Genomic DNA, 13,550 nt, shown 5'->3' on the forward strand with positions numbered 1-13,550 from the left:
ATGTGGCTCTGTCCTTACTCTGCTGGTCAGTTCTCCACTTGAGGGCCTCTGCCCACCTCCAGAGTGGTCTAATCACCTGTGTCCCAGGATTGTGGGTTTTATGTTCTCCACTCGGGAGTTTTCTGGGCTCTGCCTTTAGCACGGGCTGGAGGCTCGTCGGGCAGTCAGCCAGAAGGGTGTCTAGGCTCCCCATGCTTGTTGCCATCTCTCTGGGGTCACCCACCTTCACTGCCTCTATCCTGTGTCTGGAAAACCACTGTTCATTTTTTTTTAACCTGGTGTTTTTTTTTTTTTTTATTTCTAAGCCACAGTGAAAATTTTGCCTCTGTTGGTCATCTTGGCCAGAAGAGTAGTAGTGGTTAAGCTGGTGTGCCATTTCTAACCATGAAAGAGAACTGATTGAGGACCGCTATCCACCAGTACGTGGAGAAGAAACCCTGAGGAAGTCTTCCAAAAGGCATAGTTGCGCTCTTAATAGAAAGTGCTGTGCATCCCCCCCAAATTTATAACCTGATACAAATTTAGAAAATACTGGAACAGAGATAGTAAAATTTTCTCTTTGCTCTTCTGTATCAATTTATAGATATCATTGGTATCTTTCTGGGTGTTCAATTTTAGCCTAATTGTCACTTTCTAAATGCTTTCATATGTATGTTAGATAGAACTCTAAGATGACCCCCAATGGTCCATGCCTTGTCTCGTTCTTTTGGAGTGTGAGTGGGACCTGTGGGTAGCATGGGATTAACTCCCATGATTACAGGAAAAGATTTTTGGAGATGTAATTAAAGTGTCTAATCAGTTGAGCTAATGAAAATGGAGATTATCCAGGGTGGGCCTGCCCTAATCAGGCGTGTTCTTCGAAAGGGTTTGAGATCAGAGACAGGAAGTCAGAAACGTGCTTCCGCTTTCTGCTGTGAGTAAGCACCCTACGTGTGGCAAGAGGAGGGGCTGCCAGCCAGGAACTCAGCCTTCATGAGCTGAGAGTGGTTTGTTGGCTAACAGCTAGGAGGAAAAAACACCTCAGCCCCGAGGCTGCGAGGAAATGGGTTGTGCCAACAACCTGTGGGGCTGACAGAGGGCTCGGAGCCTCTTCCAGCTAGGAGTCACAGGTGCAGCTCAACTTTGATTTTAGCCTGGGGAGGCCCTGAGCAGAGGACCCTGCTAAGCTACGCCTGGACTCCTGAGCCATGGAGGTGGAGATCATAAGTTATGTATCTGAAACCACCAAGTTTCTGCTCTAGTTTGTTATGCATAAATAGAGAATACAATATGCAGTTTTTCCTTTACTTTAAAACTTTCTGAAAATGAGAGCATGTTTTGCTTTCATCTGTTCATACTGGCCTATTAGCAGCCTGTTGTCTCTTTTGTCCCGTTCCTGCCACACCCATGTGCGCCTCTCGGTGCATGTGTGGGTAGGAGAGCAGCATGACCTGTTGTGGCTGCGAGTCCCGACTGCATAACCTTCAGTACAGGTGGTGGTTAATAGTTGGGGCCCCACAGCCCTGGGGTCCGGCTTCCTCACCCCTCACCCTCTCTCCTCAACCGGGAAGTGGTGGGGAGTGCGCACCTCCTTCCCAGGGTCATGGCTGTGTTTGGAAAACACTCAGTAGTGCGCAGTGTGCCTAGCCAGTCCTCAGTAATAGTAGGTATTTCTTTATACGTATTGTGTTAAATGTTGCGTGCATGTGTCTGCAGAGCTTCATGAGCAGAAGGAACTGAAGAACCCCTCGGAGGCACTGGCCTACGTGGTTGGGGAAGGGAAGCTCTTGTGTAATGTCTCCAGTGGCAGCCTCGTACCTTCGCTTGAAGCCCTGGTGTCCAGCGGGTACTGCCTCACTCTCGGTTTTCATCATACTGCTCTAGGTTTCCCGAAGGCTGGGGGAGGCCTGTATCTTGGTGTGATTTTTGCTGGCATTCCCTGCCCCCATTGAGTTGACAGGTCCTTAGAGCACCAGGTACATTCTGACTGCAGCAAAGGGAGGGTCAGAGGCTGGGCCCATGCCCATGTCCTGGTTCTGTGTCTGCACCCTGAGCGCTTGCGAGTGGACCTGCGGCAGGAATTCTGAGCAGCCTGACCTCACTCAGTGTTGGCTGGCATGGGGCGGGCGGCGGTGTCCTCGTGTGTGACCCCGCGGGGAGGTGGTGTTTCCACTCAGGTGTTGCCTGCTCAGAGAAGGGGGAGTCCTCGCACAAACCATGCTGCCGAGCACACGCACTCAGCTCGCCTTTGCCCTCTTGAATTTGTGGGCCAAGTCAGGTGGAATTTGGCTCACCCACATTATGGCTCTCATGGAGTGAGAGGTCCACATCTGTAAGCTCCTTACGGTCTCTACTGAATGTATAAAATAGTCCAAACTGAAACTTCTTTCATTTGGCGGCATTGAAACATCTTGGGAACTTTTCCTAGCAGTCCAAACGAGGTCAGGGAAGGGAGGCGCTGCCTGCCAGAGTGATGGGCTGTGGCCCCATGACCAGCCCCTGCCCCACAGTCCGTTCACACGCGCCAGGCAGCCCCCGTGTCTCTGCAGCTTCCAGGTCTGCTCCGCCCTCCTCCAAACGGGGCTTCCCACCCTGCCTCCACGTCTTCTCCCTTGCCTTTCCCAGCACATGGGCTGCCAGGTCCTTACAGCTGCTGTCTTCCGTTTGGTTCCCAGTGTGAGCCTCACTGTCCCATGGAGGGACCTCTGCGGCCAGCTTGTCCACTACCACTCGAAAGGCTGGGCGTAGGCCTCCGGCTGTGGGCTCTCCGTTAGTTCTCTCCTCACCTGCATCCTCTACATGTAAAATAGCATGTAGTTCACTTTGTAGTTTAATTGCTTTCTGCACATTTAGTAAATGGAGATCTGTGTCTGTAGGAGTTTTTCCCTGAGAATGACCTGGAACTCAGAGTTCTACATGGATGGAGAACTTGTGTGTTTGAAGTTTTGATTCATTAGATGGCTGACTCAGCATTATTTAAATTTTAATAAACAAAGCAAGTGGATACAATGTGAGATTTTTCTCTCTATTTTGTGAATCTATACCAGAGCAAAATAAGAATCTATTTCTATTTTGCAATGAATAGTTTTTAGCCATGGAATTGCTGGCAGAGGCAAGAAAGTATGAATCTTATTTTTGTGGATCTAGCCAAGAAAATGTACGTAAACTTTGAAAAGTGTGTCATTTACCATTCACAGTCTAATGAAAAACTCAGAGAGGCTAGCGACTCTCCATAAAAATTCTGATATCAGCATTTAAGATACAGCAGGATGGGGTATACAAGCATTGAAGGGATTCACAATCCACAGTTTACTGGCACTCTAAATGCTATGAATCTTGTACTAGCAATCACAGCCTTGATTACCAAGAGGGGCCCCCTCATGAGGAGCATGTTGGTGTGGTGTGCAGTTTAACGAACTTGGGGAGGTGCTGCTGCCTCCTTCCACTGGCGGACGGAAGCAAGGTGGCCGGATTGCCTTGGCAAATCTGAAGGGTGCTTGGCTCAGACAAAATGACCATTTAGTCCACAAAGGTCTGAGACTGCCGTGGTTGAAAGTGGTGTTTGGGATAAGCTACGGGTTGGCCACGCAGCCTTGTACAGGCAGCTGAGTGCGGCGGAGGCTTTGGCGTGGAGCAGGTTTGGTCCACGATGAGCGTCAGAACGGGCCTCCCAGTGGGAGGCTGGCTTGGGCAGGACCCTTGCTGCACGTGCTGCAGCCGGTTCTCAAATCCTAGCCATTCTCAGTTTTCGAAAATGCCAAGCGCGGGTGTGCGGCATTGCCGAGTGCTCCTGAGAGTCCTTTTGAAACCGGTCTCGAATGGCGTGAACGCAGAAATGAGTGGCGTAGGTAAGCTTCAGGCTGGGGTTCTCCAGTTGTGAGGGGCCCACGCTACCGGGCAAGTGTGGGTCCATGGTGACATTTGTGCCTGTGGCACCGGGGCGATGGCAGGTGACACTGCTGTCCCTTCTCTCCGATGGAGGCCACGGCCGCAGACTGCCCCAGGCCCCGCTGGGCCCCTCAGCCCACCCGCATCTGCACCAGAGAAGTGGGGTCACGTGAGAATCTGGAAATCCTAACCTTTGAGTTCCCTCCCTTCTTAAACGTGCACAAAGCACTTCTGCCGCGCACCGGAGTGGGGTTGTCCTCTCAAGGGGTGCGCACGCGTGAGCCTGGCTTGCTAGCCGAAGTAGCCACCTTTTTCATAGAACCCCCTTTTCTCCATTAAAAGAATAACCACCTCTGTTTACTCAGACTTGGGTTTTTAGCAGAAGTTCTCTCAAAAGTGAACAAAGTGAACCTCTCACACCAAGGACAATTGCTGACAGTATTTGCTGCCTGTGCTAAATGATAAAAAATGAGCTTTCTAGTGAAGATTGGGATTCAGAGAAACTGCAGTGTACCCGCACAAGCTTGATAGCTTCCCAATATTTAAACCCTACCTACTGACGTCAGTAGTAGATTTTGATGATATGATGAGATATATAAACATTTGGAAGACTCGCTTAGCTCAGCAAACTAGTAGATTCTGAGGGACTGACGTGTAATATTACAAAGTCAGAGTTGGGGAAAACTCAGAAGCGCGTGATCAGTGGATCTTCGTGTAACTGTACCACCAGTAATCTTTGATAAGCTTTTCAGAACCCACCTCACAGCTCTGCTTTAGGAAATCCCCTCATGTTGAGTTTTGACCTAGTATCGAAGAGGATCCACAAGCCTTTGAAAAGGATTTTTTTGTGTACTTCAGCCAGAACCATATATGGAAAGGGAAGGAAGAAGCAGCTCTGAGACTCCAGCTCTCTTTTATTAAGCCAGCCAGTAAAGACATTCTCAGAAAACCCAATGCCATGCTACTTACTGTAAACTCAGTTTTATTATTGTTTTGGAAAATACTTTTAATAAAAATGTTATTTGTGATAACATGAAATTGGTTTATATTTAAGTGAATTAGAAAATATTTCAGAAATGTCTGAGTTTTCTAATGCGGTAAATATCCGTATGAAACCCACAAGGGAAACATAGCTCTTAGGATCCTCTGTTTACGGGTGAGACCAACAAGTTTGATGTAGGCGCCCAAGCTTGCTGCTTGGTCTGTGCTGACTTTGGGCTGGTTTTATAAGAGAAAGGTCAAAAACCTCATGCCTCTAGGCTCCTAGGTCCCTCATCCATTGGGGAGCATCTTTAAATACACTCTCTGGTCACTAACTTGTAGGTGGTGGTTTATCAGAACAGACTGCCTGTCTTGTGTGTGATAGGCTTGCAGACTTTGTAACGGCCTTGGAAGTCTGTAATTGTGGGCGACATAGGTCTGTTGGGAATAGTTCAGAAGTGGCACCTTGGAAAGGTGGGTCTTGGTCAACTGTTCTGAGATGCATTTGTGTTTCCTCCTTTGGGGATAAAGGGTCTGCTCTCCCCCTCACCAGTGATCTCTTCAACACCGAATTCGGACAGAGCTTTGAGAGGGGCCGGTCCCAGTGTTGCTGATGGATCCAGGAAACAGGTGCACTGCTTCATACTTTTCTTTAAATCTTAATAAGTGAACTGCTTTGATTCCCTTAGTGTTTTAAAAACAAAGTCCTGTTATGTCACATTCTGGCATTCTTAGCTCCAGGTAATACTGGAAACTGTAATGTTGTGATCAGTCTGACTTGGGTTAACGACGAGTCCTCCACACGGGGAAGCAGCCACGATTCCCAGCGAGCAGTAAGCTGCACCAAAGGAGCAGAGAGCAGAGGAGAAACTTCTTGTAAATATATTTCAGGCTGTAAAAACCCAGATTATGGAGATGTACTAAGATATGTTCCATCTTCCATCCCTCTGCTCTTTGAAACCTCTAGTTCCTATTCTAAAAGGCTGGGAGGGCATTGCCTCGAGAGCGGGTCTTGAACAGCTCTTTAAAATACATCAGTACCTTCTTAAGTTGCCTTTGGGCAGAATGTGCTTACACCAGTGGATCCAGACACCAGGTGGGTGTATGGGATTGTCAGTATTTAGAAATACCGACAGTAATGCCCACCCGGTTGCAATAAGCCCTCTTCTACCCCAAAGATTGTGTCTCCAAAGGAGGTATACCTCTCCCACCAATATCGTTCACCCTGTTGGTTGAAAAGGACCTCAAACATTAATTGGGGATTGTGACATGGGAAAATTCCCCTACAAATGCTACACATCCAGGTGACGTGTGACCCGGTCTGCCAAGCCAGGGAAGGCCTCTGGGAGCTTTTGTGGGGGTGGGAGCTGGGGCAGTGTACCTCACCTCGCACGATTGCCCCCCAGGACTGTCCTCCCCCAGTATCTCACAGGGCCTCCCGTCATCCCTTTGCGGTGTTCCTGGCTCTTTGCCAGGGCTCTGATTCAGTGGTAGTTCGTATGTTCTGGGAGAATGGCATCATTTGAAGCATTTCAGGTCCTTTTGTAAGAGAATTATGACAGAAAGGCCAGAGAACAGAAGCATCCAGAGGTTTCCTTAGAACAGGCCTGGGGTGCCCAGTCATGGTTTCCAGAGACTGAGGCACTTTGTCCTTTCTTCCATGTGTTGGGCATCTTAACTAAATCTCAGAGATTTTTTCTCTGCTAGGACTTAAAAGTCTATTCATAGAAGGGACACATTCTTCCATGTTTTGGAATTTCCCAAAGGAAGCCTACTTTTCTTAAGTTCTGTGGTAATGTGTGTTGTGCAGCCTTGTTCTCTGACCCGTGAGAACAGACATGTCCATTCCCAATGCCACAAACTTAACTCGAAATCAGAATATGCTAACCTGTGCTCAGACATGGGTGGTCTTCAGGAGGATCCGTGAATTCCCTGGGCTCAGATAGGAAATGTTGACTTTCTGTGCAGATGTGTGCATTTGGATGTTCTTCACAGAGCAGAGCCTGAACTTCCTCAAAATTCTCAAAAGTTTATCGATGACCCTCAGCTTAGAAATCCTGCCACAGGGCGCCTGGGTGGCTCAGTTGGTTAAGCGACTGCCTTCGGCTCAGGTCATGATCCTGGAGTCCCTGGATCGAGTCCCGCATCGGGCTCCCTGCTCGGCAGGGAGTCTGCTTCTCCCTCTGACCCTCCTCCCTCTCATGCTCTCTGTATCTCATTCTCTCTGTCTCAAATAAATAAATAAAATCTTTAAAAAAAAAAAAAAAATATTTAAAAAAAAAAAAAAAAAAGAAATCCTGCCACAGATGCTCGACTTTGCCTGTAACTTTAAGTCCCTGATATAGGTATACAAAGTGACTTTAAAATAGCTAATTATCATGCAGGTAGAAATGGGAGTAACGAGGCCATCCGTGGTGAGCTGTAGGAAAGCCTGCCCTCCTCCACTCGTGAGTGTGGAATAGGAGACTGCTTCAGGATTCGTGCTCAGCTTCGAAAAGCACCTAACAAAATGCCTCCTCTTCTAAGGCTGTGGGGGAGATTTCGGAGGTATTGGGTAGGGACAATTAAAACGAATACATTTAGAGCAAGGGCCCTGTCACTGGGTTCAGATGCATGCACGGCATCCCCATTACGAGGCCACGAGGGACTGACTCTGCGTGCCCCGGGCGGCTGACCCCGTCGTGTGCCTTCCTCCCCAACTGGAGTGAAGTGGCCCACCTCCCAGTTCCATTCCGGCATTTGGTTGGGTTTCAGTGTGGCAGTTTTGCACTGGGAAATCCATCTGCTGTCCTAGAGTAGAAGTGTAAATATATGCCATGACTTTCTACTCTACTTGCCACCCCCCTCCCCACCCCAAGTTGTATGTGGAAAGCCTGGTTTCTTGTATTCATTAAACACATTTCACTTCTATGTTAGTAACTTAAATGTCTGTAAATACAGTCATATCTACGCAAGAGTCTTCTGTGTGACAGTACCTCATCTTCGCACAGGCCGGGTACCTGCTCTTACCTCGGGCGTCTCCCCAAGGAGAAGTCCGTAGTTCTCCTCAGGAGAGTGAGCACGTGTGAGCTGAAGAAGCTTCTGGTGGCCCTGCCTGGAAAGGGGGACGCTCTCTGGAGAACCCTCTGGTGGAGGGAGCCCCTGTTCGCCAAAACACCTTCTTGCCTCAATAGCCAACATGTAACAAGAACATGATTGGATCTGCTTGTGATGACTCCCGATATGTAGCGGCAAGTTTCCCTCCCATGGGCGGAGGTCTTGGTGATGATCTGGAAAAACCCGTTGGCTTCTGTATTTCAGGTGAGGACTGTGAGTAGGGGTGAAGCTGACCTTCCCTCGTCGGATCTGGTCTTCCGCAGCCTTGTGCCAGGAGTGGATGGGAGCCGGGAGAGGGAGCGAGGACCTACGTTGGGGCTGGTTGCCCTGTGCTGTGTGTGTGGGGCTGGCCCAGGGTACGACTGGGGCTGTGGCTGAGGAAGGGGATTGAGGGTCTCTGCTGTGGATCTGGGGACTCTCCCTAGACCTTCATCTGCGTGCTCTCTCCTATAGATGGTTAGGATAAACACGCTGGAAGATTCTGCAGCGCAAGTGACTGGGCCCTCTTGTTGGTGGTAGAGCTGTGGTAGGCAGAGGGGAGGCCCAGTGTTGGAGGTCACAAAGTTCACGTCCCAGGCTGTCCTGCAGCATAGGAGCTCTATGACTGCAAAGGAACCTTCTTCACAGATTGCTCCATTGTTCTGGTTGGCATTCTGGTGAAAAGTTCATCTGGATTTCAACCTGGCGTGAAATTGCAGAGCCACGGCTGGAAGGCTCTCAGCATCCGCTGAGGACCTTTAGGGACTTCTCAGACATTACAGTTAGAATTGAGGAAAACGTGCCGGGTTCCATTCACTCAAATTTTGGTGAGTGGGGAAAAATCGGAGTTTACTTCCATCGTTTTTATGACCTAATTTCCAGATAGATGCTGAAAGAATAAACCAGAAAGAGAAGTATCAACATTACGTTGTGAAAATCTTTGAGAGGTTTTCTGTGAGCATTCTGTGACATCTGCCATACTGGTTAGCCAGTCTGTCTTCCCGCAGTAGTTTGGATTATCTAAAACATCGGGGTGACACGAGCCTCTGATTGTTCTGGGGCCTTAACTCGTGCGTCCTGCAGCAGTTCTGCAGCCCCCAGCCCCCAGCCTGTATTTGTACTGCCCGAGTGCTGAGCGTCGCTTTTACCTCTTTAAAGGCTTGTAGTAAATAAGGAAAAATAGTAAGCAGACCTTATGTGGCCTGGAAAACCTAAAATACCTGGCTCCCTACAGAAAAATGTTTACAAACCTCTGTGGTGTTGAAACCAAGCACTGCGTGGTTGTGTGCTGCTGTTATATTTAAAAACACCAGGGCGGGGCGCCTGGGTGGCTCGGTCGTGAAGCGTCTGTCTTCGGCTCGGGTCGTGGTCCCAGGGTCCTGGGATCGAGTCCCACATGGGGCTCCCTGCTCCGGGGGGAGTCTGCTTCTCTCTCTCCCTCTGCCTCTCCCCACCCCTGCTTGTGCTCGCTCTCACTCGCTCACTCTCAAATAAAATCTTAAAAAAAAAAAAAAAAAAAAAAGTTTAATAAAAAAATTAAAAGCCCGGGGCATTGTCTGGGAGGAGGAGACAGACCTATTTGTGTTGCTTCAGGAAGAGCTGAAGTGTGGGGGAGGCTCAGCCGGGCACGTGGGCGCAACCCCAGGCTGTTCTGCACGTTCTAGCAGCTACACAGACGTGCTCAGGGCCCTGACCCCTTCCTTGCCTGGGGCTGGAGTACCAGCCACGTCTTCTAGACCCTGCGCATACAGCCGGGAAGGGGGATGAGGTGGCGGTGCAGACGCACGGCCTGGTGGCAGTTGCAGGACCGTCCCTGGTCCAGTGTGTGTTCAGGATTCCTTGAGCTGCGTCAGGAAGCCGGCGTGTGTGAGCACAGTCCTAGGAGCCAGACTGCCCGGGATACCCTGGCCTGATGACAGCTCCTTAGCTGCAGAACCTTGAGCAAGTTGTTCTTTCTGGCGGTTTGTACTTGGAGAATGGAGCGATAGTGTTTGCCTCGTGGGGGTGGAGGGCAGACCTACATGGAGCCCATGTGGAGAGCTGGGCGGGCCTGGGGCCTTCTGAGCGTGGTCTGGTGTCCGTGCTCCTCACCGTGGCCCCCGCTCACCTGCACGTGTACTGCTCATTCGTCAGTTAGAGTGGAAAGCTGTTCTCTGGAATAAACAAAATTTGGAAGAATCTAAAACTGTAAGCTGTAAGCAGGAGAGTAAAGCTGTATTTGACCCTTTTGCTTTGAATTCTCGGAGTGTGTTAGTCTTGTCAGGCTGCTCTAACAGACACTTATTTCTCAGGGTTTGGAGGCGGGAAGCCCAAAGTTAAGGTGCTAGCAATTTCCGTTCCTGGCAGAGGCCGTCTTGTCGGCCAGCAGGCCGCGTTCTCCTCGTGTCCTGGTGTGGAGGAGAGAAGGCAGAGGTAAGACTGCTGCAGCCTCTTTTATAAGGGCACCGATCCCATCATGGGGGCCCCACCCTCATACTCTCATCACCCCAAACCCCCCACGTCCTGATGCCATCACATGGGGGTGAGGGCTTCAGCATGGGACTGTGAGGGACATGAGCCTTCAGTCCGTAACAGGACGTGAGAACTTTCTGCCTGGCAGGGTGGCCCGGTCCTCTCAGCCACCGGCTCCAGCTGCTGCATCCAGCGGGCACGGCCATGCTGTGTTGTGTGTTAGAGCGGAGCGTGACTTACACGCTCACCTCCCTGGCTCATGCAGTGGTGACCTCGGAGCCCCGCAGGCTCTGAGACTGGTGTCCTTGAGCTGCCGATTGTATAGGACCCCATTTCTTTTCTTTTTTTTTTTTAAGATTTTATTTATTTGAGAGAGACTGAGATAGAGCATGAGAGGGGGGAGGGTCAGAGGGAGAAGCAGACCCCCTGCTGAGCAGGGAGCCCGACGCGGGACTCGATCCCAGGACTCCAGGATCATGACCTGAGCCGAAGGCAGTCGCTTAACCAACTGAGCCACCCAGTCGCCCCGGACCCCATTTCTTTAAAACCCTTTTTATCCCAGTTTACTTGGTGCCTCTGTGTTTCCTCCTTGCCTCCCCCGTTCCTCTTCTCCTTTGCAGATGTCCACAGCCTGGTTTCTGCATTGCTTATCCCACTACAAAGTAGTCCTACAGAAGCACAAAAATGAAGTTCCGACATTGTTTTAAGAATGCTGGGTCCTAACGTGTTCTCTTCATTTCTCGCCATTCTCCTTTATCATCCCTCCAAGTCAACCCCTCAAGTTTTACTATTCCTTCTTCCTGGCCACATGAGGTTCCAAGAAAGGCTGTACAAAGTGTCCCCCCCCCCCCCGCCCCAGTATCCTCTCCCATAAAAAATACGATGCAAACCTCTCTCGCCACCTTACAAATGCCACCCGAACGTGCAGGTGCATGTGCTCATGGACACTGGGATTTGATGTCCGTGGATGGGCTTCCATAGCTGGAAGGTTGACACATGGTATGTGTGTGTGTTTGTTAGAGTAGATCCTTCTTCTGGTTTTCCTGAGACCTGTGGTCGTTCACTCTTCCCAGCAGAGAAAGGTAGTGATGCTCCTGCTGCCGTCCAATGGGCACCGCGTCCCCATAGAACTGTGCACGTACCTGAACGCATTGAACATTGATGTTTACTGGCCTTTCTACACGCTTGTTGTTCCGATTACCCACAGCCCTTGGACATTTCATCTCTTTAGAGGGATGGGTGAAGCAATTTCCCATTTACACTAGAGGCAGGACCCAGGTCTGCAGCCTGGACCCCGGTCAGCACGCCCCATATTGGCTGTAGCACCTCTCAGGGCCCTGTCTGTCTGCTCACCTGTCCTTGGCGACTGTCTTGCGTGGAAGACCCGGTCTTACTGTCTTGAGACGGTCCCTTTGACCCTGTGTGGTTGTGGGCATCTTTCCCCTCCGTCTCCGCACAGTGACCCAAACTCCCTCTGCCTCCTGGCTGCTTGTGAGCCTGAGCACGGAAAGCAAACAAGGTCCTCTCGTTGATAGAGCTGGAGGCAACAAGTGGAAATCTGTTCCCCTTCTACAATTTGAAGGAGAAAGTTTGGGGAGTGCATTTAACAACCACCCGTTTTCTTAGAAGTGTGGCAAACAATGGAGAAATACACACGGAGCCGTGCGTGCCGTGGAGGACGGGCTGACTGGGGAGCTGGTTCTTGACAGAGGGAGGTTGGCAGGTAGTTTGTGAGCCTATTTTTTTGCTCAGTGAACTAGCAAGAACAACACCCATTACTTTCATTGGATTACTTGTTTCAGAATTAGATTAATCAAATTAGGTAAGCATCCGTATTGCCTCTTGCCGCCCCAGCAGGCTGCCCTCAAAATGGCCTGCTCAGCTCTCAGCTCGTAGGAGGGTGTCCTAAAGTGTGGGAAGTGTTTGTGACCTGCTGAGGTGACCGACTCCAGTGTGGCTGGCTTTCTGTGTAAGTATGAGGCTTGTGAATTAATAGAAAACCTCAGTGCATTGTCTGGTAGCTTACTGGCATGCAGTAATTAGAAAACATTTTTCATAGTGGAACCTGAGGTTTAGCTATCCAGAGAAATTGGATATTTCAAAATACTCCTAGTTGGTTAGTGAAACATTAGTATTAATGACAAATTAATATTAATATCAAAATCAGTTATGAGTATGTAGCCTTTGGGAAGAGAGGGGAAAGGCTTTAAGGACCAGGTTTAAGTAGCCCCCATATGCCTTACCCTGTTGGCAGCATTTTTCATCTGAAAGCATTTTTTTTTTTTTTTTTAGCTCAAACTTACATGTGAAAAAGCTTACGCATTGGGAAGAGGCATCCACATTTGAACTGCGAATGATTAAACCTTTATGACTAAAGTAATAAGTTTGGCCTCACCCTTCCCAGTGAGGCAGCAGGCAGAGGGCCTTCCCAGTTTTCAGACAGAAATGCACAAACCTGGTCATCCTCCGTCTCTCTTCCAGGCCTTATGTGTACTACAGGAACGACAAGAAGCATGGGTAGCAAGGTGACTGCTTCTTCCGACTGTGCTTCTTGACATTTTCTGTCTGCGGTTTTCTGGCATTTGGTTCTCTTTGCTTAAGGTGCTTCCAGACCTGGGTGGCTCAGAACTGCTCTTGGAAGATTTCCCCTCCCGAGCATTGTGCTGGTGGATGGGGGGCCGCCTCAGGGGCCCCCCTGGCTTCCCAGCTCCCACATGCTGGCTGGGGCTTCGCAGGAGCACCCTCCTAACTTGGCCTTGAGATCTTCCATTCAGACCTCCCATCAGTGACAGAAACCCGGTGATCGTGGCGAGCGTGTGTTAGGTTATGTCCTGAAGGTTACTTTGTTAGGTGGCGAAGAGGAGGTGTCTATCCTAATTCATTTTAATTTGGTCATAACAAAATAAATAACGAATCTATGAAAAACAATTAGAGTGAAATAACAAAAGTCCTGGAGGAATTGTCCCATGGCCTGTTCAACCTTGAAGGAAGTACTGTTTGACGTCCAAGATTTCTGCACCCTTCGTGGCAGCAACATAAAGATGTGGTGCTAGCGTCCTTGTTGTTGGAGGGGCCACTGGAGTAAAAACAGAGCTGAGTATCGTCACAGTAGGACATGACAGCCATGGAGAGTCCCGTAGCTCAGTGGCCCATGAGCAGCAGAATCCCCGGAGATG

The 13,550-nt window shown here is 49.7% G+C and overlaps 1 protein-coding gene across 1 annotated transcript in view; it reads left to right on the forward strand.

Annotated features, from left to right (window-relative positions):
- MGMT (O-6-methylguanine-DNA methyltransferase) overlaps positions 1-13,550 on the forward strand; it is a 290,335-nt gene that overhangs the window by 112,190 nt on the left and 164,595 nt on the right.

This window comes from Neomonachus schauinslandi, chromosome 6 (genome assembly GCF_002201575.2).
Source record: "Neomonachus schauinslandi chromosome 6, ASM220157v2, whole genome shotgun sequence".
Classification (NCBI taxonomy): Eukaryota; Metazoa; Chordata; class Mammalia; order Carnivora; family Phocidae; genus Neomonachus; species Neomonachus schauinslandi.